The sequence below is a fragment of the Dasypus novemcinctus genome, chromosome 8 (genome assembly GCF_030445035.2).
Source record: "Dasypus novemcinctus isolate mDasNov1 chromosome 8, mDasNov1.1.hap2, whole genome shotgun sequence".
NCBI lineage: Eukaryota > Metazoa > Chordata > Mammalia > Cingulata > Dasypodidae > Dasypus > Dasypus novemcinctus.
Genome location: NC_080680.1, coordinates 65,655,365 through 65,680,425, shown reverse-complemented (window position 1 = coordinate 65,680,425; position 25,061 = coordinate 65,655,365). Strand labels below are relative to the sequence as shown.

Sequence of the window (25,061 nt, the reverse complement as noted above, 5' to 3'; positions counted from 1 at the left end):
AATTTAATATATTCCCTCTTGGCCTAAGATTCATATCTATATGCATAAAACTGAGTTGAATGAAAACAAAACACTGCCATTTTTATCTAAAGCCACCATGCACAGACTGGAATCCAAAATTGAGTCCAAATAAATAATGAAATCCATACTCTTTCTTCTTATACTTAAGCCTTGAAATTAGAAATGCTTCTTAATTATATTTTCTTCTAATTTTTCAAATTCCTATTAAATGCCTACCATGTGATAAGCATAGCTAGGCAGTTGCCCATAAATTTTCTCATTTAAACTGCATAATAACCCTGAGACGTTCATTTAGAATTCACCTTAAGCCTGTAAGAGGTCAAAGAGCTATACTTTGCTGAGAGGAGGGAGAGGGAAGAAGAGGTGTAATATGGGGGCATTTTCAGGACTTTGAGTTGTCATCAATGATATTGCAGGGACAGAAGCAGGATGTTATAGATCCTTCCATAACCCACTGAATGGACTGGGAGACAGTGTAACCTACAATGAAAACTATAATCCCTGCTGTGTAGCTCCAAAATGTATTCATCAAATGTAATGAATATGCCACACTGATATAAGAGGTTGATGATGTGGGAGGAGTGGGGGTGGATGGGACATGGGAGTAAATGGGAACCTCTCATATTTTTTAATGTGACATTTTATATGATCTATGTATCTTTAAAAATAATAATAAAAAAGAGCTATGCTGAGCAGCACTAAAATTTTAACTCAGGCCTTTGATTCTAAGACCATTCCATAACTTGGCTTTCTTTTCCTAAACCCTTGCTAAATTCGGTTAATTACTGTAAGTCTTTGTTTGCCAGAGCTGCTATAACAAATGCCACAGATAGGTTGGCTTAAACAACAGGAATTTATTGTCTCATGTTTGAAGGCTGGAAATCCACAATGAAGCTATTGGCAAGCCATGCTTTTTCTGAAATCTGTAACGCGCTGGTGGTGGCTTGCCAGTGATCTATAACTCGATCTCTGCCTCCATCACAGAATGATCTGTCTCCTTCTGTCCCCACTTCACTCTTACTACTGCGTCCAAATTTCCTGTTCTCATAAGGTCTTCAGTCATGCTGGATCAAGGCCCACCCTGATTCAGTTTGGCCTCATCTTAATAGCTCTTTGAAGATCCTATTTACAAATGAGTTCACATCCACAGGACTGGGGATTAGGACCTGAATGTGTCTTTGTGGGAGACATGATTCAATCCATCACACTGTGGGATGTGAAGTCTTATCACTATTAATAACACTTCCAAAATGCACATGGATACAATATCCTTTTAAAATAGACTTTAAAACATAAGATATCCCTGGCACCAAGGGATTATTACCAAACGTTAATCAGCAACGCAAGAGATTATTACCAAGTGTTAACCAGTAATGCCTTGGGGAAAAGGCCTTAGCCAAAAGGGGGAACTATTAAATATAATAGAGTTTTTATAGCTAAGAGATTTCAAAGTGAGTCAGGAGGTCATTCTGGAAGTTAGTCCCATGCAGGTCCCAGGCATATTTCACAAACTGACACAGTAAACAATGCCTCAAATAAAAGTGCTCCCATGGGCTCTAAGGATGTCCAGACACCATAGCCAGGCTGGACAGCCACGTAAAATCAACACCCCTGAGCAAGTCCTATCTGGGAATGTATGGAAATCTATTTCCCCAAATATAACGTAGTTATACTCATTTCTAATTACTTTAATCATGATTCTTCTATACCTTTTATGTAAACCTATAATTTTCAATGTACCTGTTAAATATATTTCTCAGAGACTTAAATCTTTGGATTGTTCATATGATGATTGAGTCCTGAAACCCAGCACAGTTGCTGCAACTTCTCCTCTCCAGTTCTTCGTTCTTGCCCAAGACTGCTAACAAGATGATGATGATGGACCAGTCCCATCCCCAAAGCAAGGAGTATCTTCAACTACAAGCAAAACAATTCCTTTCCTCTGCTTCCTAGTATCTAAGTCCTTCTTAGCATGAAGCAGTCAGAGTGGGCATTATCCCAAATCCCACAAGACTGAGAAATGAACAAACATAAGGGGGGAGTATAACCATGGACCAAAGCAGATTCGTTGCTATTGTAGTTATTATCTTGTGTTAACAGAGTAACTTGTAATATTGATATAAAAATAAAATAAAATAAGAAATATAAGCTACTAGTTTCCCATATATTTAAAAATGGATCATAGATTTTCAAATAGAAGACTCAAATTCCAGCTATTCTCACCCCCATGTGAAATCAGAGTAAAGACAAAAATACAGCAAAGGCAAAAGCCTGCCTTTAAAGAAAGCCAGACATCACTAGAGATCAAATTCTGGCTCTCTTTTACTTACTATTTAAGTGTCACTGGGTATATTACTTCTCCTCTAAGAGACTCAGTATCCTCATCTATAAGGTGGAAAAAATAATTTTTTCCCCAAAGTATTTACTCAAAGATTATATCAAATAGCACATAAATTACCCCAATAAATGCCCAGAAAATAGTAGCTAGTATGGTCAGCTCAGTTTTTTAGGAACAAGTTAACTAATTTGCAGATTAAAGTTGGAACAAGTTGAAAAAACATTCTTCACAATACATAATATTATATACTTTATTATATATATAATAAATTAAGAGAATATACAGGAAAATTCCTGTTCTAATCCTGGTCAAGACATGGTTCTCATCATCCTCTTTTATAATAGCTGCTGTCTAACCTCTTCAGCTAGGGAAGTGATTAAGGCCCAAGTCCCCTCTGCATCTAATAACAGTTAACTTGTCTCCAAATGATACTGAGCTACTGTGGCTTTATTTAAACATTATTGGACTTATCTGTAACCTTCCAAGGTCTTGCCTTACCTCCCTTATACACACACCATACACACCACAATCAATACCTTTCTCTCAGACAATTTATATTTGACTCTTATTTTTCTATACGTTGCCTTCCAAGTGGACCTTCAGCTTACATTTCAACACCTCATTGACAGAGAAATAATTTCCTCCTGAACACACATCCTATTTGATATTTTGATAACTCTGAAAAAAAATCCTTCCTTACCCTAAACTAACAAGAGGCATCATATGGGCATTCTTTGGGATGCTAAAATTATCCTATATCCTGATTATGTTGGTGGCTATAATAATCTATGCATATATCAATACCCAAAGAACTGTACACCAAAAAAGTGAATACTACTATATATAAATTTAAAATAAAAGATAATATTAATTGATCTCTTGCTATGTGCCAGGTACTTATTCTTTCATTTAATCCTCAAAATAATCCCATGAGGAAGGTGATATTATTATCATTCTCATTATGCAGATGAAGAAACTGAGGCTGAGAGAAGTTAATTAAGTTGTCTCAGGTCACAAAACTTGATAGAGACACATCTTAAATTTTAATCCAAGCAGTCTGACTCCAAAACTAAATGTCTATACTACTCTTTTATGCTTTCTATGGAAAGAGCTAAAAGGGTTTTCATTTAGTCTTTATCAGTGAAACTACATGATCTATTTAAGGAGTGGAGCACCACAGAGAACTGCATCAACTTAATTTAACATGCAAATGGAGGCAAGCAGATCAAACCAAGACAAACATACTTCTAAGCCCACAAAAAGTCTGAATTTTTCTTTAAGTACCTAATATGAAAATTTCCAATTTCCACTTTTCTTTGTAATGAAATGTCTGCCTGTTAACATACTAAATAAATTTCAAAACTAACTTTCTAATGTCTGTAGACACTGTTCTGAAAATCTTTTCTCAACTGTTCCATAAGGAATCCAGATTCCAATGGAAAGGAATTAGAATATATCACCTGGAAGCTCAAATAATTGTTTAAAAATTCAGAAATTGTATTCCACTTGCTCTCCCTCTCCACTTCCCCAACACTAAGCCCTTCCGGATATTTTTTTGGAACTAAAACCTCTTAGTAATGAGGAAACGGATAAATACACCCACGTCTGGTGCCTTGTGGTCATTCTTACACATTCATTGAGGTCTTTCAATCCTATCATCTATATCCCCACAAACTCCATTCCATGCATTTTGCAAAAACAAAACTAGCAACTAAAACAGTGGTGCATCGTCTGTATCATAATTCAGGAGCAGCAGGAGCAACTGTAATGAGAAAAAAATTATGCTGGCTTTTAAAACTAAGAGTACAAAGAAGGTCTAGATTCAGTAAGCACTATCTTGAGATGAAAAAGGTTCTTAGTTTTGATGAGGAGAGTTGGCTATAGAAATTCCGCTTCTTGACACTTTTTTTAGAAGGTACCAGGGATTGAATCCAGGACTTCATACATGGGAAGCAGGGCCTCAACCACCTGAGCTAAATCTGCTCCCCTCTTCTTCACTTTTAATGTTCAATAGTTGTTCATGATGGATTTTAATCATGTCAGTACTTTTTTCCCAAGAGAGATTATATCCACAATCACGTACACATTTTCAGTCTCCAGTTAAGAATGATCCAAGATCTATGGGATATTTCTGCCTTGGGTCCACATTTCCTGGAATATTCAGGGTTTAATGGAGCTATTCTCACTCACCATCATCACCCTCCAAACATCATTAGCCTGGACACTCTTAAAATTCAGAAATGGTTCTACTAATAAACCCCATTATACCTTATGTAATCTACAATTAAATTTCATACAGAGTCATATCAAAAAAGGCACAAAAGAGGCATTAATGGGAAGAATCTACTTGGTTCTTGGTCTTTAGAATAGAACAGTTCTGGGACCTTCCTCACTCGATCATTTGCCAGCAGTGTGACATGCAATTTGAATTCTTTAGTCTTTCTTCTGTAAAAGTAGGATAGCCATATTTACCTTTCAGTCCTACCTTTAGAATCAAAGCCATATTTACCTGTCAGTCCTACGTTTACCATCTTTAATTTGTGACTAGCAAAGTTCTTGTCACATTCTAGGCCTTCAATAAGTGGTAGGTGGGAAGCGGACTCTGCCCAGTGGTTAGGGCGTCCGTCTACCACATGGGAGGTCCGTGGTTCAGACCCCGGGCCTCCTTGACTTGTGTGGAGCTGGTCCATGCGCAGTGCTGATGCGCGCAAGGAGTACTCTGCCATGCAGGGGTGTCCCCCGTGTAGGGGAGCCCCACGCGCAAGGAGTGCACCCCATAAGGAGAGCCGCCCAGCACGAAAGAAAGTTCAGCCTGCCCAGGAATGGCACGGCACACACGGAGAGCTGACACCACAAGATGACGCAACAAAAAGAGACACAGATTCCTGGTGCCACTGATAAGGATAGAAGTGGTCACAGAAAAACACACAGCAAATGGACACAGAGAGCAGACAATCAGGGGAAGGGAGAGAAATAAATAAAAAAATAAATCTTTAAAAAAAACAATAAGTAGTAGGTATAATTACAATAAAGGAAAGAAATCCTACAGATGAAACGGTGTTCATCTGTGGCCATTTGCAGTTTTATTTCACAATATTTCCTTAGGCAATTTTCTCTAAATCCCTGCCCCTGTTTCAGGTTTGATCTTGTTATAAACTCCTAGGCTTTGCGGTGTTAATTATTAGTTACCAGCACACTGCTCACAGAATATAATGGCTTTTAGTTTATGAATTTAGGCCCACTACAGAAATACTTATGACATGTGAAATGACTTTGCAACCTGGTGTGCTAACAGGGAGATTGCACAACCTTAATTCACAAGTGCAAGCACATATACACCCACTCACCCAGGAAGTGCGGGGGTCTTGTGGAAGTCAGTAGCTTATCTATTATGTGCACTTGGGAGCTGTAAACAAGACCATGTGAGGACTCAACCAAAACGCTTCCTCTGAGTCAGTATTAAACAAACTTCCGAACTGTTAGGGAAGGAAATAGGGCACTGTACCCCTCTAAGATACCCAGGGCAGAAAGCCAGGGACTGTGCGAGTTGTGGTCAATATTCTATCAGAAACTGATGCAATAATTAAAGTGAAGTTTGTAACAAAAACTAATTTCTGCAAAATAATTAATAGCTAGCCTGAATTAGAATGGGTGTAACTTCCTTACATAGTATCAGATCAGAAATACTAATAATTTCAATGTGGCATGTTATAGCAGAAATTTATGTGACTTAACAAGTGGGGAAACATGGTATTTTACTTCATAAGACTGCTAACACAACTTCCTATTTGGTGATGAAAACTTTAGTGTCATGGTCTCTAATATGATTTTGATTTAGAATGAATCAGAAGCAAAGATCTCATCAACAGTAAAAAAATAAAATGCCAGGAGATCAAATTCTCACAGAGTAGCAGGGTGCAGTAGAAAAGACACAGGCTTTGGAATCAGAAGTGTTCCAACTCTGTATTTTCTAGTTTTATGGTCTTGGACCATACATCTCCTTACTGAGATTCAGGTTTCTCATCTATAAGATCATGACATTCACAGGGTTCTTATTGAGATCAAATCAGATATTTGACAAGTAAGCACTTTGGCAGATAGGAAGAGCTATATATGATTGTGGTATATTATTATAATGATTCATTGCCACTAACCTTTAAATATTGTCAGATCAACTGAAACAGAGTTAGAAAGAAATCAAATTTAGAATACACTGGAATTAGAATTGTTTTGCTTGACATAGATAATGAGGACTAAAGTTTACATCCCTTTTGGCCTGAACTATGTTTTTATTTTTAGGAAAGGAAAAAGATGAATATCACCTATAACTGAAAATATGCAGTTATAGCTGAATACATATGCTCTTAATTACATATAATTTTACTTCTGAGTTTTAGAAGAGTGAATACATAAATCATAAAAGATAAAATAAGAGGAACAGTGAAAACATTTTAAGCCTTACCAAGGTCTACAAAGTAGGATGCTTCGTTAAGTGTTGTCTGGATGTCCAGACAGTAAAGGACATCACCATTTCCGGCAATCCAAAGCTTGACCTCACACTTGGATTTCTGAAGGTAAACTTCCTGAAAGGAAATTAAATACAGAGAACCTCTTCCAGTTTGAGATACTGCTTCTGTAAAAAACACTGTGAGAAACATTTAGAATAAATTAACTTTTAAATTTTACACTAAAAATATTAAAGCCAAAGAAAGGACAGTGAGGCTTTTTTAATTTAGAAGAGGAAGTGAAGTAAAAATCAAAGATGTTCAAATATCCTTTTCTCCTTGCCTATCCCGGTGTTAAATAAAAGGCTCTAAAGATAAAAGAATTGCTCCTTCCCTTCCTATTATATTTTTACTTAAATTGCAATCTCCAGGCCTTAAAAATGAACACATTCAGCCAGAAGAAAAAGAAGAAATATAACAGCCATAATTTACCAATGTGACATATCTATAAATTAAAAATGAAAATTATTCATACATTTTCATTACTCTAGCTACCCAAGACCATTCAAGCTCACTTTCTTCTCTAATAGTAATAGTACTCATTCTGGGTTCAATGAACACTTCAAGAGGTCAAATAGAGTCCATACTTCAGGCAGATGAGACACTGCCTATTTTTAAAAGACCTCTAAAGAAGGAAATTCCACAAGCTCTCCCAATTATACATTCCAGTGTCTCTCAATCATCACTGTCTGAAAATTTTTCCTTTTCTCTTATCTAAATCCCTCATGCTGCAACTTAAGCCCGTTACCTCCTGTCAGGTTCTTAATGGAAATCATCATCCTTCATAGTTCAACCTCTTCACATTAGGCTCTTTTCAAATTCTGCAAGCCAGACACCACTGACTTCTAAACTCTCTATTTGCAGTTATTTATTCATCTTTGTTACTCACCTATGATTTTCTCCCATTTTCTTCCTCCAATTTTGTATTCGTTTCACACATCTTTAACAGAAAAAAAGACTAAATTAAAGGGAAATTACCAAGTAAGTTCACTACACTACAACAGCCAATATGCAATATTCTTTTTTCTTGTCCATTATACACCTACAGGCACACATTACTGTAACCATTATGTGCAAATTTTATTGAATTTATTCTGAGTTTCAAATTCCTTCTTAAGTTTCACCACCAAAAACTTGCTTAGAATGAGGTAGTTTATCATCGTAATTTCAAAAATGCCGGCATACCTTCATTCAATAACATTAAATGATTGACCACTAAGTACTGAAGCACTTTACTAGGTGCTAAGGATTCAAAGCATTTAATGTACAGTCTTTGCCCACCACAAGTCATAACAAGAAATATGGCCAACTAAACTAGAATGAAAAGGTTCCTGTATAGATTATTCCTTCATCCACCTATTTTACACATCTTACTGGATAAGAGAGCTGGGTCTAGAGGGAGAACCAACTGTGTAGAACTCAGAGTTGGGAGCAGCAGAAGCTAGGGCTAAATTGCCTCAGTTGCCACCCAACTATTAGGAGGCCAGAGTAACTAAGTACACGGGTGCTGTTCAGAGTTTAACAGGGCCTCTGTAGGAGCAGGTTTGGTAAATTCTGAGCTCAGTGGCAACTGCCTTCCCAAACTTTTCTGAATTATAAAACAGAGCTTTGTTACCAGAATGAAATAGTAATTGAGTACAACTGGAAAAAAAAAAAAAGAGAGAGACTGGTTAACAGGGTAAGATGATTCTGCAGTAAGTGGAATTCGAGAATTCACTTCATAATTGATGAAACAGTGTGTTATCATTAAAAGAGCAACCATCTGAAATAAAATTTGATTCTAATATCATAGTGTCCTTGGGCAAATGGTTTCTTTGGTCTGGCCCTCAGTTTCCTCATTTGTAAAGGAAGATGTTGTTTACAGTGTTTTCCTGGACTCAGTCCAGGAAAAAGCAAATATTAAAAATAACACATTGTGTTTCCAAAAACTGAACATTCAATCATTTCTTTACAGATCCACATCCATTTCCACTACATCTTTGGCCTGGAAAAAAGTAAAATGGAATAATAGACAGATGATGCTGTCAAGGAGCTTAGTCTTAAAAATTGTATCCTGGTTTTAAACATTGAAGGAGCTTGCAGTTTATTGGTTTCTGATTGAAGTGCAAAAGCGCACAGTCATTTGTCCATTCATTCAATAAATACACGTTAAGCATTTACCATGTACCAAGCTTTGTGCTAGGTACTGGCAATATTTTGAAGAACAAAATTCAAAATTCAATTTTCTTTCATTAAAGAAAGTTTAATGAGAAGTCCATGTGTAAAGGGTGTGGGCAGCGTTAAGGAAAACTGAAGCATTCTGAGGCTAGCAACAATGAGGAGGGAGAGGAAGAGAAGCCAAATAAACAGACCGGGAAGACTGAAGGAAGGGGGGAAAAGTCAATATAAGGGTGCATTTTGAGATCACAACTTTGTGACACTGGGACTGAATCCTAGTGTCTAAGGTGCATACAGAATGTATCCTAGAGCTTTCTGCTAGGACAGCTGGGAAAAATATTTATCCATAAATTTTCATCCCTTGTTGTGTGGAGATTGCTGTCAGAGTTAATTTTCATAAATTTGGAGGCTCCACATGTGAGCTTAACGAGTAGGATCCCACTGTCACCTGTGGCACTGAAAAAGCCCTGGGGTAAAAAGTAAAAAAGTGCATGGTGTTCACTTGAGATGAGCGTCTCATGTTATAACAAAAGTCAAATTCAGAATGTTACGGTCCATGCATCCAGGCTGGGATCAGAGGTGAGGTTTTGAAGTTGTGAGTTAGGGTACTACAGATTATGATGCAAACTTGTATGAGCTTCTCAAGGGGGTTTGGACTTAGCTTGGTAAAATGTAAGCAAATATCAAAGACTTTTAAGCAGAGGAGTTACATGACTAGTTTTGTACTAATATTTTAGAAAGACTACACTTGAATGACTGAGGGTCAAAAGGATGTCTGTCTGACAAAAAAAAATATCTTGCCTCTTATTCTCAGAAAATTTGGTGTTAGGACTTGAAAAAGGGTTTTTTGGAACAGTGATATTAAAGGAAATAAAAATTGTGTATGAAAAGAACTTATGAGAAACAAACCAAGTGCAGCTGTAATGCTAAAAGTGCATTACAAAAGGCCAAAGTCTGTCATTTGCATGTGATCGTGATGTAAGATAAAAACAAATTTATAAAATTCACCACTTTCAATTTCAGGATTTATCACTTCTGACTTTGTACTAGCCTCTGCATCTCTTTAGCTATTATTGAACACTTATCAAATGAATATAAAAATACCTTTTTTCCTCCTTTGTGAAATTTGTATTGCCCCAAATACCTAGAACCTTCCTCTTTTTTTTTAACCCCAAATAGTTAATGAGCAGCTACTATTTAATCACCCTCCTAGGACTATTGATACTATCATTAGTAAGATAGACATAGTATTTGTCCTGTAATGCTTAGGGTCCATATTTGTATTCTGACTTTAATATGTAATTAACCATGGGACATCAAGTAATTCACTTAATCTTTATGACCCTCAAATTGTTAAAGGAGAAGGGAGGGGCAGAATAATACATATAATAAACAATAAGTTCTTTTTTTTTAAGATTTATTTTATTTATTTCTCTCCCCTTCCCCCTGCCAACCACCACCCAGCCACTAGTCTGTTCTCTGTGTCCATTTGCTGCATGTTCTTTGTCCACTTCTGTTGTTGTCAGTGGCACGGGAATCTGTGTTTCTTTTTGTTGCGTCATCTTGTTGTGTCAGCTCTCCGTGTGTGCGGCACCATTCCTGGGCAGGCTTAACTTTCTTTTGCGCTGGGCAGCTCTCCTTACAGGGCACACTCCTTGCGTGTGGGGCTCCCCTACGCAGGGAACACCCCTGTGCGGCATAGCACTCCTTGCGCACATCAGTACTGCGCGTGGGCCAGCTCCACATGGGTCAAGGAGGCCCGGGGTTTGAACCGCGCACCTCCCATGTGGTAGACAGACACCCTAACCACTGGGCCAAGTCCGCTTCCCAACAATAAGTTCTTTCCATGTCTAACATGTGCCAGGCTCTATATCTGCTTGTGCGCCAAAAATAATATGCCAATAATGTGGGTTATTATTGTGTGTATTTGATGAACAAAATGGACTCTTTTTTGCTGTTTAGTTTGCTTTTTAAAAAGCTTTGTCAAATAATTAAGCAGCAGGTCATAGACAGCGAATTTCAGAAGTTCTGAGGGGAGGAAGAGGAAAGAACAGGTGCAACATAAGGGCATTTTTGGGACATCAGAATTGTCCTGCATAACCCTGTAATGGTGAATGCAAGCCACTATAAATTTTGTCAAAACCTATAAAATTGTGTGGGGCAAAGTATAAATTATAATGTAAAGTATAGCCCTTCATTAGTAGCAATGCTTCAATATGTGTTCATCAATTGTAATGAATCTACCAAACTAATGACATATGTTGTTAATGTGAGACAGTGTGTGGGGAGGGGTTTTATGGGAATCCCCTATATATTTTATGTAACATTCACAAAATCCAAACATTTTTAAAAATAAAAATGAAACAAAATTAAATTTAAAAACATGAAAGTAAGCCAAAAAAAAGCTTTGTAAGCCTTTCTAATTTGTAAATTTAAGCACAAAACTATCATTTCTAGTACAAGTATATCAACAATTCTAATAGCTATATTCAACAAATCATTTGTGAGCCTCATAGAGGGGACAACATTTCACATCTAAATTGAAGAGTCGGAGTGGCTTGTTCACAGAAATAGTCGATAAAATTTGAAAGTAAACTGAAGCAAGAGGAAAAATAATGAATAAAGAGAATGGGGAAAAAACAGTGAAATTGGGGAAATTATTTTGAACTGTAATATCTCAGAATCACATATTCTCAAACTGTTTTCTGTTCATGCTTTTTGGTATGAAGACTACCTCAAGAAGGTCAAATACTTCATTGTTACTCAAAGTATTTGTTGGTTGGAATTCTGTGGCACTTTCATAAGATGACTTAGCAAAAGTTGTCTTATGATATTTAATTTTCTATATTTGTGTTACTTGAATTTTTAATCTAAATCCCAGATATATCTGTACTTGATAATATAGTGCTTGTTCCCAAGTACAATCAATGGCCACCACACAAAGTTAATGGCATGGAATTGCGTTTATCTTGCTTAGAACACACAAGCAGCAAATTTAAAGGGAAAGAAATACTTTATTACAATCCACATAACTTCCAACCAAACCCGATTTCCTTGCACATATGGTGGGCTTAAACCAAAAACATTTTCATGCCATTTACTATCACACATATAATATCAGCTATTCTGCTTGATTGAGTCTTATTTCAAATATACACACTATATATATCACAACCTCAGGAATTTGAAAATCTTTCACCTATACCACCTGTTCCCTTTATCACCATGTCAGCATCAGGACAACTGGTAACAGAAAATAAACCTGGAGAGAAGACATAGTAAAACAGGAGTTAAAAAATCCATATACAGACTTAAACAAGTTTAGAAATGAGTAGAGTTTGTAAGATTAAAGGCAAAAAGAACTGCACATACTACTGTACTTTATAAAGTGGTTTCCCATGAGGATATAAATTAATTCTGATACTTCTCTACATGCATACTGGAAATGAACAATTTAAAAAATGAATGGCAGATAGTGGGAGCCAGGTTTCTCACTGTTGGAGTGGCTTTTTTACAGAATAGCAAGGGCAGGTGTCTAGAGGAACCAGTAGTGGAGACATCAATATGAACTGATGTTTAGCTTAATACAGATACAGGGAAGTGGACTTGGCCCAGTGGTTAGGGTGTTCGTCTACCGCATGGGAGGTGCACGGTTCAAACCCCGAGCCTCCTTGACCCATGTGGAGCTGGCCCACGCACAGTGCTGATGTGCGCAAGGAGTGCTATGCCACACAGGGGTGTCCCCCGCGTAGAGGAGCCCCACGCGCAAGGCGTGCGCCCCATAAGGAGAGCTGCCCAGCGCGAAAGAAAGTGCAGCCTGCCCAGGAATGGTGCTGCACACACAGAGAGCTGACACAAAAGATGACACAACAAAAAGAAACAGAGATTCCCATGCCGCTGACAACAACAGAAGCAGACGAAGAACACACAGCAAATAGACACAGAGAACAGAAAAAAAAAATACAGATACAGATGATTACATAAAGAAATACTTAAGAACATGTGTACATACACAGCTGAGAGGGCCTAGAAGCAAGGACATCACAGTAGCAACAAGTATACCTAGTCCCCAGATCTTTCCTTCTAGTAAAGGAAACCAACAAAAGGAACTAGAACTCCTTGGAGAAATGGCTGATTCCGGGCAGGAAATATATAAGAGGAGCCTAGAGTATCTTGTAGTGCTGGCATATTAAGGAAATGCTAATAATACTAATATTAATAATAATAATAAATAAAAGTAAAACAGTAAGACCCTACAATGCTGGGGGTATGTCAAAGGGACATGGGAACCAAGTGAAATAGTTCCCAATAGTCAAAGCTGGAAAACTGTGAGCAACACAAAATTAAGTGTTGGATTATAAACCACCAAAGTATTTTTTAAAAATCCATAAGTACATACGGATATAAATAAATGACTGAATAAATAAATGGAGGAAGAGCGTAATTCCCCACTCAAGTGTGGGCTACACATAGTAACTTCCTTATAAAGAGTACAGCATGGATGGAAAAGGGGGAAAAGAGTAAATTTACAATGGAGAAATCTGACAAAGACTACCCCAGTCAGGTGATCATGGTCAACATCATCAGTAATAAAGCATGTTAATAGTATATACCCTGGATATGATGTGATGAAGATAACACTTTGCCTCTACTGTTTTCCTTCCCAAAATCTGTCATCCCAGTCTAACCATGAGAAAAACAGAAGACCAATTCCAATAAAGGCACAGTCTACAAAATAACTAACCATTCTCCTCAACACTACCAATGTCTGAGAAAGTACCACAGCCAAGAGGAGCCTAAAGAAGCAAGAAAACAAAATATAATCAAGTATCCTGGATGGGATCCTGGAACAGAAAAAGAGCATTAGGTAAGAACTAAGGAAATCTAAATACAGTACATATTTTAATTAATAAGAATGTAACATGTTGGTGCATTACAATAAACGTACAATACTAATGTAAGATGCTTGTGATAGGGGAAACTTGATGAAGGGCTTTGGAAACTGTACTATCTTCTCAATTTTTCTATAAGCCTAAAATTGTTCTAAAAATAAAACCTATTTATTTTAATCAGTAGACACTGAGGAGGCATTTGAGAAGATATCAATCCTTACAAAATATTTTTGAAAATTAAAAATAACAAGATACTTCTTAATCATGATATATAGGAGAAGTTTTGGAAGCAATCATAGAGGAAATTTTATGTAGATTAAACAACTTCCAAATTTTAAGAAAAACTCTCAAAGGGCAGACAAAACCTGAGAAAATATTTTCAATATATTCAAAGTAAAATATTAAAGGAGATAGATATTCTGAATCTATATAGAGGTCTTACAAATTTACTTTAAAAAACACTTTTGTTAAAAATGTACGGGGAAGCAGATGTGGTTCAACTGATAGAGCATCCACCTGCCATGCAGGGGTGCCCTCTGAGTAGAGGTGCCCCATGCACAAGGAGTGCTCCCTGCAAGGAGAGCCACCCATGTGAAAAACGTAGCCCACCCTAGAGTGGCACCGAACACATGGAGAGCTGACACAGCAAGATGACCCAACAAAAAGAGACAGATTCCCAGTGACACCTGACAAGAATGCAAGCAGACAGAGAAGAACACACAGCAAATGGATACAGAGAGCAGACAACCGGGCAGGGGTGGGGGGTGGGAAGAAAGGAAAGAAAATAAATCTTAAAAGAAAAATGTACAAAGGGCGTGGGAAGACAGTAGAAAAAAGAGGAAGTAAAAGTGCCTAATAAACAATGGGAAATTATTTGATCTAAATGCTATTCAAAAAATAAATTAAAATTAAAGCAAAAAAAAGAGGTACAATACTAATCTATATCTGATAAATTCCAAAATTAGGAAAAAATATACATAGCTGGTTACAGAGAATAAAACAGGTACTCTCATCAGGTAATGCTGGTGGGAGCGTCAATGAATACATAAATATTTAGTATATGTTTACAAGAACTTTTAAAATGTTGTTCCCATTTGACCCTAGTAATCCATCCTAGCAGTTTGCAAACTGTTTCTGTAAAAGGCCAAAGAGCAAATATTTTAGGCTTTCTGGGTCATATAGATTGTGTTGCAAATACTCACTTATACTGTTGTAGCACAAAAGCAGCCATAGACAATATATGATTGAATAAGTGTGGCTGTAGTCAATAAATCTTTATTTACAAAAAAAGGCTTTGGGCCAGATTTTGCCCATGGACCGTAGTTTGCCAAACCCTGATCTATCATAAGGAATAACAAAAGTGAAAGACCATTCATGATTTATAGAGCATTTATAGTTCTATAAATTCGTAGGATACAAACCAAAGACTTACATATACTGTATGATCTCAACTATATAAAAAAGTATTTGTACAGAAAATGTTAGAAGAAATAGCAAAATGTTAGCCAAATTTTTCTCTGGATAGTGGAATAAGGCCTTTTTTTTTTTTCCTTTTCTACCTTCTTCCAACATTTGCAATTTTTTTAAGTATTAAAAATAATAAAATGCAATCCTTAAGCAAGCTTCTTCAGATTTGTGTTTGAAGAATTAAGTTAGGCCTTTCAGGACAATTTAACCTTTGAAAGTATTCTTATTTGTAATATTTATCTACTTTCTAGAATATACTTGAATTAATCTTCATCCAATCCACAATACTGAGCTTTTTTTGATATTTGTAAGTTACAGGTATGAAATACTACTCTTTTCTAATCAATTCAGGTTATGATTCTGAGGCTTTTGTTAGTTATTTGTGAGCTTCTTCACTCCTGAAGCTTCTGATACCTTGCAGAGATTGCCTAAAGCCACAGTACTGGAAATTGTTGCAAGCTTTTCTAAAGCTCTTTTTAATGACTCATGTTCTTAATGGCCTCTGTTTAAGTGACAAAAGAACCAGTGTTGTTAGGAGGGATGTACAGTGTATTACACAAGTTTACCCTGGCAAGCCACAGGCCCTGATCTGCAATCCTGTGTCAGCATTTTTCAGTCCCCCTAATATGGCTACAGATGGGTGTGCTATCTGTTCCAGGCTTCTCACCAGGCCAAGCATAACATGGAAGACAAAGGCCTTTATAAGCCCAACGCTGACCACAGTTCCCTGTAGTATTGCTAAAGTCACATTTTTCTCCTGACTTTCTGTACACAGAACACCTCTCACCTGAGAGAAATCAGATTTAATTCACAGCCTAGGACTTAAGTTGGTTGTTCTAATGAGAGTGTGTAATTGCTCCCTTTGGAAAAGGGAAAATAAAGTCTTTTTCAGTCTTGCTCTAAAAACTTACAAAATAACCTCATGCAAGGCACATAACCTCATGATATCAACATCCCCTTGCCAGCCCTATTTGGGAATATATGACCATCTATTTCCTCAATAAAACATAGTTATACTCATTTATAATTCCCCTTATGATTCTTCTACTCCTTTTATTTGAACCTATAATTCTCAAAACACCAGTTAAATATATCTCAGAGTCTTAAATCTTTGGTTTGTTCATATGACAATTGAGCTCTGAATCCCAGCAAAGTTGCAGCCACACACTACTCTCCAGGTCTTCATGCTTGCCCGGGACAACCAACAAAACAATGATAATGGACAAGTCCCATCCCAAAAAAACAAGGAGTATTACAACTGCAAGCAAAATAATACTTCCATCTGCCCCATATTATCTAAGTCCCCTCTCCACCTGAAGCAGAGTAGACATCATCCCAATTCCATCAAGATTGAGGAATGAACAAACAGAAGAGGGGAGTGTAACCATGGACCAAAGTAGATTTATTGATATTACAGTTTTTATCTTGTTTTAACAGAAGAAACTGTAACATTGATATAAAGATAGTGGTTGTCAGGGGTTCAGAAGGGAAGGGAAGGGATGAATGGGTAGAACACAGGGCATTTTTAGGGCAGTGAAACTGTTCTGTACAATCGTGCAATGATGACACATGATATTAAACATTTGCCAAAACCTATAAAACTGTACAGGACAAAGTATAGATAGAATGTAAACTATAGGCACTGGTTAGTGACAATGCTTCAATGTTGGGTCATCAGTTGTAACATGTACCACACTGAAGTAAGATGATAAGAATAGGGAAAACTATATGTGTGGTTGGATGGAGGGGGACGGGGCGGGTTATATGAGAATTCTCTATATTTCAGGTGTAATTTTTCTGTAAATCTAAACTTCTTTAAAAATAAAGTTTATTATTTAAAAAAACAACCTCATAGCTCTATAAATTCGCAGGATACAAACCAAGGACAATGAGGTAGCCTAGATAGAGCAAAGGCATACAATTGGGCTGAGGTGACATAAATGAAAGAAAATGGAAAAAAAAAAAAAAAAGACACTATTATCTGAGACAATTCCAGATAAAGAGGTACTTCTTTATCTTGAAGCATTTGCTTAGCTTCGGTATCACCTCAAAGAGCCCAACCTGATCACCTTAAAGAAGGCCATCTCCTGCCCTTCACCCCCATCCACTATTACCTCTCAAGAGGACATTTGTGCTATTATAACAGTTTGCCATATTCTATCATTTAAATTTACTTGCTTTTGTCTGTTTCCCTGTCTAGAAATATGCTTTCCATGAGACAGAGTTCATAGACTCTCCATTCTCTGTTGTGCTCTTACTGCCTTCCATAAGCCTGGCATATAGTAAGTATACATGATAAATGTCTGTTTAATGCATAGATAAATAGCACAATAATTTAGTAGAAACAGTCTAGATTATAAGTCAGACAATGTGAGTTCTAGCTCTGGCTCTATCATCAACTGCTAGGTGTATAAATGAGGCTTCTTCTGTGATAATGCTGGTTAACAACCTCCCTGAATCTCAGGAACTTACATCAGCAAGTTTATTTTTGTCCACAAGCCTGTGGGTTTGCTGCAGCCGTGCTGAGCTTGGCTGTAGTCAGCCTGCAGGTTGGGTTCAGGTCGGTTCCACATGTCTCTTCATTTGGGGACCAGCAGCTACTTGGGCTGTTTTCATGGTGAATAGCAAAAGCACAAAAAGACGAACAGAAACATGTGAACCTCTTAAAGCCTCAGCTTGGAAATGAAACAGTGTCACTTCTGCCTACCTTCCATTGGACAAAATAAATCTCATGGCCAAACCCAACATTAGGGAGACAGGGAAGTATAGTCCACCAATAGTACACCATGGTGAGGACAAGGAGACAAGGAAGAATTGTGGTCAAATAATATAATCCACCACACTAGACAAGTGAAATTTATCAAGTTCTATGTTTGGAAAATAGGAATGACAATTCCAACCCTGACTACGCTCAGGGTTCTTGTGAAAAAATGATTTTTGTAGACATTATTCAATTAAAATTCACTTCAGCCATCATACTAGGCACTAGATAATGGTGACTGAAAATGATCAAGTCATTTTCTTTTCTTATAGAAAGAGTGTATAATCAAAATACATATTATTGCTATAACATAATTGTGCACAAAATACAGCAGAAACAGATGGTCAGCCTGGGTAATACAGTGAAGACTTTACAAAAGAATTGATGTTGTTTGCTAGTTAAAAGATAAGTAAGAATTGCTAATGAGGATGAGGGTAAGGAGAGAGAAAGTTTTAGCTTTATCAGAAATATTTCCTTTCTAAGGGTAAACATGAGAGATTTGAAGCAAATATGGTAAAAAAAAAAGTTTATATCTGATAAGTCTAGGTGTTGAAGGAATGGGTATCTGTTATAGTATTTTCTGTATGTGATAGAAATGTTCCATAATCAAAGAAAAAATTTAATTAGTTTTAAATAGTTGCCAGGAAAACAAGGAAGAGAAAGAGGATATTCTGTGTAAAAAGAACACACCTAGTAGGAAAAGGAATTTGCTCTTCATAGATCATAGTGGGGAGGGGGGCGGGTGGAGAATGGTGAGAGAGAATGAGGCAAGATGGATGGGAAGGGACAAGATATTGCTACAATTGATTGGCTGTTATTAGCAATAAATTTTCATGTTTATTTAAAAATTTTAAAGGAACATCAGAATATATTCTTAAACAATTGTAAAACCTCCTCAAGGGATCTGTGACTTAGATGACTGTGGATAAAAGAAGGGAAATCACAAGAAGGATGATGTTCATCTTGCTGTACATCTACCTCCAAAACAATGGGCTGTGCTCACCCCCAGTATACTCTGCCTCAAAGCAGCCCACGCTGGATGACTCACCACCCTGCCCCACTGTCCTTTGCAAAACAGTTTCATCATTCAAAGGAAAAATAATCTGGCTACTATCACCACTCTTTCGAACTGCAATACTTTGCCCTCAGGCTAGTTTTTAACCCTGGGATCTCCAGAAACTAACTAGAATGCAGAGACTCCAGCACTTATGGTCTGCCTCCTATTTCCAGCTCTGCTTTAGTAAACTCTCCACAATGTATGGGCTGCTCAGACTGAATTTTCATTCCCTTGTCATCTATTTTCCAGCTTTCAAGTATAAAACCAGGGATTTATTCCAGATCCGTTCTTACGACATATCAGCCAGGACTTACGTGGCCCATCCCTTACTCTAGCCAAGTGGCTTTCCTCCTCCAGCTGTAGGATCTGATTCTTGATAACTTCTCTAACCCCCATCCCACACCACTCTCTCTGTAGCTCACTATTCTCCAAATTTACTACCTTCTATCCCTTGAACAGGCCAAGGCCTTGTTCATCTCCATACCTTTCCTCTCTGTCTTCCCTTAGTCTAGATTCACTAGTGTTCTTTTGCCAGCTCATTCTCAAACTTCATTCTCATCCTCAAACATCACTTCTTTGGAGAGGCTTTCTGTGGCCATCCTGTCGAAAATACTTTCCCAGATTCTCAGGATCTTTGCCCTGTTTATTTCCTTCTACAGTTACTTGATCATTTCTTTATTTACTGGTTTATTGTTTATACTCTTTATACTTTGTCCTCCTAGTGCACTAATAGCGCCTGTCCTAATACAGTTCCTAGTTCATGATAGGTGCCTAACGAATGAAATGAAAAGAACTCTACCTGTAAGCTCAGGCCTTCCAAAACTCCAAGTTTTGGGCTCCAAGTAGGAAATATGGAAGGACTTGCCTTAGTCAACTATTAGTGTGGGTGCCCTAAACCCCTGGTTCTGTTACCCAGATCCTTTGTCCAAGTTACTGACACTTTATTCTAAAATTTTTTATCTTTGGTCTTGACTTAGCTCCAAAATTCGGGATTCCAGACTTTGCCGGTAGGAGCTCAGATCTAGATATCAGTGGTCTCCTCCCTGGTTCTTTATGCACTGAACCCTTATGTGCTAAACACTAGAATAGCTGCTGCTCCTCCCCACCTTAGCTAACAGCCTTGGAATTGACCAAGACCTGCCAAGGTTCTCCTTATTGACTGAGATCCTGTTCTCTCTAGTTCTTATCCATACATTTCCACTATTATTCAATTTCTATCCTTATCTTTGTAAGCAAAAGGGGTGGTTAATGTGTACATGTCTTTAAAAGTGAATCATTCCAATTCAGTCTCCTCGCTACTGACCACTTGTGCAAAGCTCCTACTAGATCTGTTTCATTAAATACAATAAATCTCTAGGTCGACAATTAAAATTTATGCATCTGCCAACTCTAACATAAATATGAATTAAGTCTGCAGTGTATCAGCTCTGAATACTTTCAGGTACTATTTAGATACTCTTGGGACCCTTTATACTATTGACTGTTGGAACGCCTTGAAGACTCTCCTCCTATTAACCCAATTCTATCACTTTTCCCTAAAAGCTAATGTCAATAATGCATTTAAGAAAAGCTACTGTGAGCTCCCTGGATATTTTCCAAGCTCTGGATACCATGGTTAGTCACATGGAATGTGGAATGGGCTAGACATCTTAGAATTATTCTTGTTGAACTGGTGTAAGAGATTGACCCAATTGTTTTAATAATCACTATTTGCTTAGCAAGTTCCTGTAAGGAAAGCTATGAAGTTGTCTTGTGAAGTAGCTTCTTAAAAGGCTTTTATTTTGTCTGGATATGATAAGGATCATTACATGGTATGTCTAACTGATGACTTAGTGCTCCGTTAGTGCATAGAAACTTCTCTGGGAAAAAGAATTGGAAAATAAGTACCAATGACTTAGAGCATGCTATGTTTCTAATTCAGTTTGCTTTGATAAAAATCAAATAATCCCCAGAAACACAAATATTTGTGTACAGTGATTTGACAGTCTATTAAAATTGGCATTCTTGGTGCTCCAAAACATTCATTTGTCCTTTATACGACCCACACATTGTCAAGAGATTAATAATGTTGAGAAATTCCTGTGGCATACTTAGTTTTTGTGCTATCTAGCAGAGAAACACCAAGATCCTTAATTTGCTTTTCAACATAGCATTTTCTTTATCCACAATCAATGGTTTTCTCTCTTAATCAACAAAATAGGAAACAGATTTTTAAAATACTACAAGCACTGTAAATTCATAGCATTTTTTCTTTGAAGTAAAATGTTTTATATGGCTACAACAAAACACGAAAAGAATTCATATGCTCAGAAGGCTTAACAACTAAAAGCACAGTAATTTATCCTCTGTGGAATAGACTGAGATTAGAAAGGTAAATGGGTACTATTAAATGGTTTGGCAAAGTGATTTTAAAATATGGTAGTTTTAAATTTCACAATAAATTTCAAAATGTGATTCAACCCTAAATACAATTAATTACCACATTTCCTATGTGCAAAGATTATTCTTTACTTTTTAGATAATTTTTTTAAGTACTACATTTTACCTCAGTGTCAATTTCCTGGAACCAAGATAAAATGTACCTTTAAAAAAGATAAGAAGCCATCTACTCCAATAAAACCATAGCAGATAAACTCTTTTGTCAAATGTATTCAGTACAGGTTAAATCATAAAATATCATAGGACTAACTAAGGAGGATACCTTTACACTTTAAAGGTTATTGAATTTATATACATACCCAACATGCTTTAACACAAGACTTTGGAAAAAGCAGACTTTATTATTATTAAGATATAGGAACTAATATTAGTCACAAAAATTAAAAAGCATAAGTGGGCTTCACTTTCTTCAATATGCCTCTGGTATTTAGAGAAAAGAATGGTATGGGAAGAAAACTCAGATGATAGCAACAGGATAGGAAATTAGAACCTAATTCTAACCCATTGGGGAGGTGGAAGCCTCTAAAAACAGGATATTATTTGGATTCCCATTCATAATTAGATTGCTAAATCACATGCACTTATGCAGCAGAGAAACAGGAACACTGAAAGAAAAAACAGTACCATATGATTCAGAACGGAAAATTCCCTGTATCTATAAGTCCTGTGATTTGCTTTTTCAATAGTTTGAATCTTCAGATAAGAGCACACCATCTACACAAGTGAAGTAAAGAGCCAATTTGTTTGGAAGCAGGATTCTTAATTTATAGGCAAGTTAGGACTATTTTTTTGCTCCCGATATGAGAAGCATAAATGTGGACGCCTGTACAGTATACTCTTAGTGATCTTAAAGAAAACCTTATCTTCATTGTCACAATTTGTTCTCAGGACAAATCAAGAAAAAACTTCCCAATCCCAGGGTAAGAGAGGAAAGAACACAGAACTGGGAAATAGACTTACTATCATGTGAAAACTGGAACTAGAGATAAGCTATTAATAGACCTGGACAAAGAAAATAGGCCAGCAGGGCAGTGGTGTTCTCCTGCTTTCCAAAGCCCACAGTTCCAACACTATCTGAGGAGAGACCTGACGAGTGCTTTCAAGTCCATTGACGGGCTTGTTTTGGAAAATTCCAGCTTAACTCTTAGAATCTCACCTGCTTAATTGAGACTTTGTCAATATTTTAAATACCAGTTTATATTATGTAAAGGCCAGAAACTTTTGGAACCCTTCCTACCAGAGAAGGATGATCCCAAGAGGGAGACAGAATGGGCGGTAGGGCTGAAGGGTGACAGAACAAGAAAACAGCTCTAACAAGGTCTGGTCAGTAGAAATGGCATTCTTATGTTCTTGGGAGGGTATTGCCAGAATAGACACACACACACACACACTTCAAAACAAAGTAAGCATAGTAACACATTCCAAAGTAAATGCACATTTTTATTATTATTATCTCCAACCTTTTATTATCCATGTCTCTGTTCCTAGGTATTTGTGTGGATAATTGAAAAACGACAACATAACAGATTTCTTTCCTTGGGTCTTCATTTCTCTCAGGGCAGAAAAGCTGCAATAAAACAGGCATCCTCCATGCCACAGAGGACAATTGTGTCTATCAGGTAATCCAGTGGTCTTATCTTAACAGTCATACCCTTCTACGACCCTTTCCAACCTCTAATGGAACCAATACACATGCAGTTGTGGGAAAGAATGTTTTCATGCCACTGATTTTCACACTCCTTCTCTGACTTTGCTTTATTTCCAACATGAAATATTTATATATCTGCTTTATTTTGATACCCATTTTATTGTTCTCTCTCAGATTGTGCTTTTCAAAATGTGACTGCTGGCAACACATTAGGACTTCGTACTGTAAGAAAAAAATATGGATCCTCTACTGGGGTAAGAACTAGGGCACGAAAGGTGAAAGCAAATAATCTGCTATCTATTCCCCACCAATACAGACAAGTTAGAATTTATGTCAGTGTTATACTAAATATAATATTAGCTGAGAAATTATCAAAGCCAGGTGACAAATACCCAGGTTTATTTTTTCTATTTTCTCTAGTATATGCTGGAAACTTTCCATCATTAGATAAAAAACTTTAAAAATTTAAATGAGATCAGAGAGATACTCTCAGAGGAAAGAAAAAAAAAAGTGGTCTGAAAGATGTACTCAGATTTCAGACTCTAGTCATAATTCCTAGCCATAGTAGAGCTCCAGTGTTCCTTTCTTCAACCTTGGGTGATTCCTGAGGTGCTAAGCATTATTTGTGTATGTGTGTGTATAAGTTTTACTCCCATAAGAGGTTGCCCAGTTTTCTTGTTGAGGTTGTTCAAACATGAAATGCTATGCATTTCAAACTAAATGGAGGATAGGGTAAAAAAAAGTGTAAAGGCTCCAGAGTTGGATAGAGTGGATCCAAATCTTGGTAGCAGTGCAATTGGGGGGAACTACTTAATTTCTCTGATTTTTTTTTCATTCCTAAGGTGACGTTAATATCAGCTTTTGAAAAGTTATTATATTAAAGTGCCTGCCAACATTTCTGGCAAATACATGTTCAATGTACATTTATTTCCTTCCTTCCTCAAGTGTCATAGATTCACTTACTAATCATACAACATGTTTAAGAAACTCTAGACTTTCTAATCATAACTCTGAAAACCTTTTCAATTCTCCAAAACACCAATAACAGCTTGGCATTTCCAAAGTCAGAGTACATTGTTAATAGAAGAGCTACTAATAGAAAAAGAAACCCATGTCTTTTAGACAAATTAGACATCAGGTAATGTGGTATTTTAATGATAGGGGCATGGATTCTCACACCCACTCTCTCTTTGAAAACAACACTTCACGAACTCTTGTCTTCACCTCCTTAATCTTTACAATGAATTGGGGAGGGAATTTTTCTGAAGTATGTTTAAGTTCTCCACTTGCTATAAAATAGATAAGCACAGAAACTGATTAAAATACATGAAATTAATCATCTGATATGCCACTGTATTAAATATGGTTTCTCCCAGATATGGAAACCAACTTTATTAGATTTTGACAAACTAAAAATGTTGTATAAATATGAGGTTTTGACTCCAAATCAAATGGCCTTGGCCAGAGGCCACTGCACATAGTTGTGTTGTTTTATTATTATTGTTTCAGTTAGAATAAAAGAAATCAGGATTATGACTCTAGTGAAATAAGTAGCTGTGAATGAGCAAAATCCCAGCATGGAGAATAAGTAAGAAGGTGAGAGCTCAGCTGTCGGACACCCTGGGTGCCTGACCTGGCCCCGTACCTTGCCATGGTCTAGGCAAGTTATTCCACACTCAAAAAACTCAGTTGCCTCATCTCTTAAGACGGGGCATCTCTACCCTCGAAAGTTGTTAAAAGTTAAAGTGAGGAAATCTTGGTAAAAATTTTTCTGGC

At 37.0% G+C, this 25,061-nt stretch overlaps 1 pseudogene; it reads left to right on the top strand.

Moving 5' to 3' along the window:
* The window catches only part of LOC101423985 (small ribosomal subunit protein uS17-like), a 68,088-nt pseudogene that overhangs the window by 16,950 nt on the left and 26,077 nt on the right, over nucleotides 1–25,061 (top strand).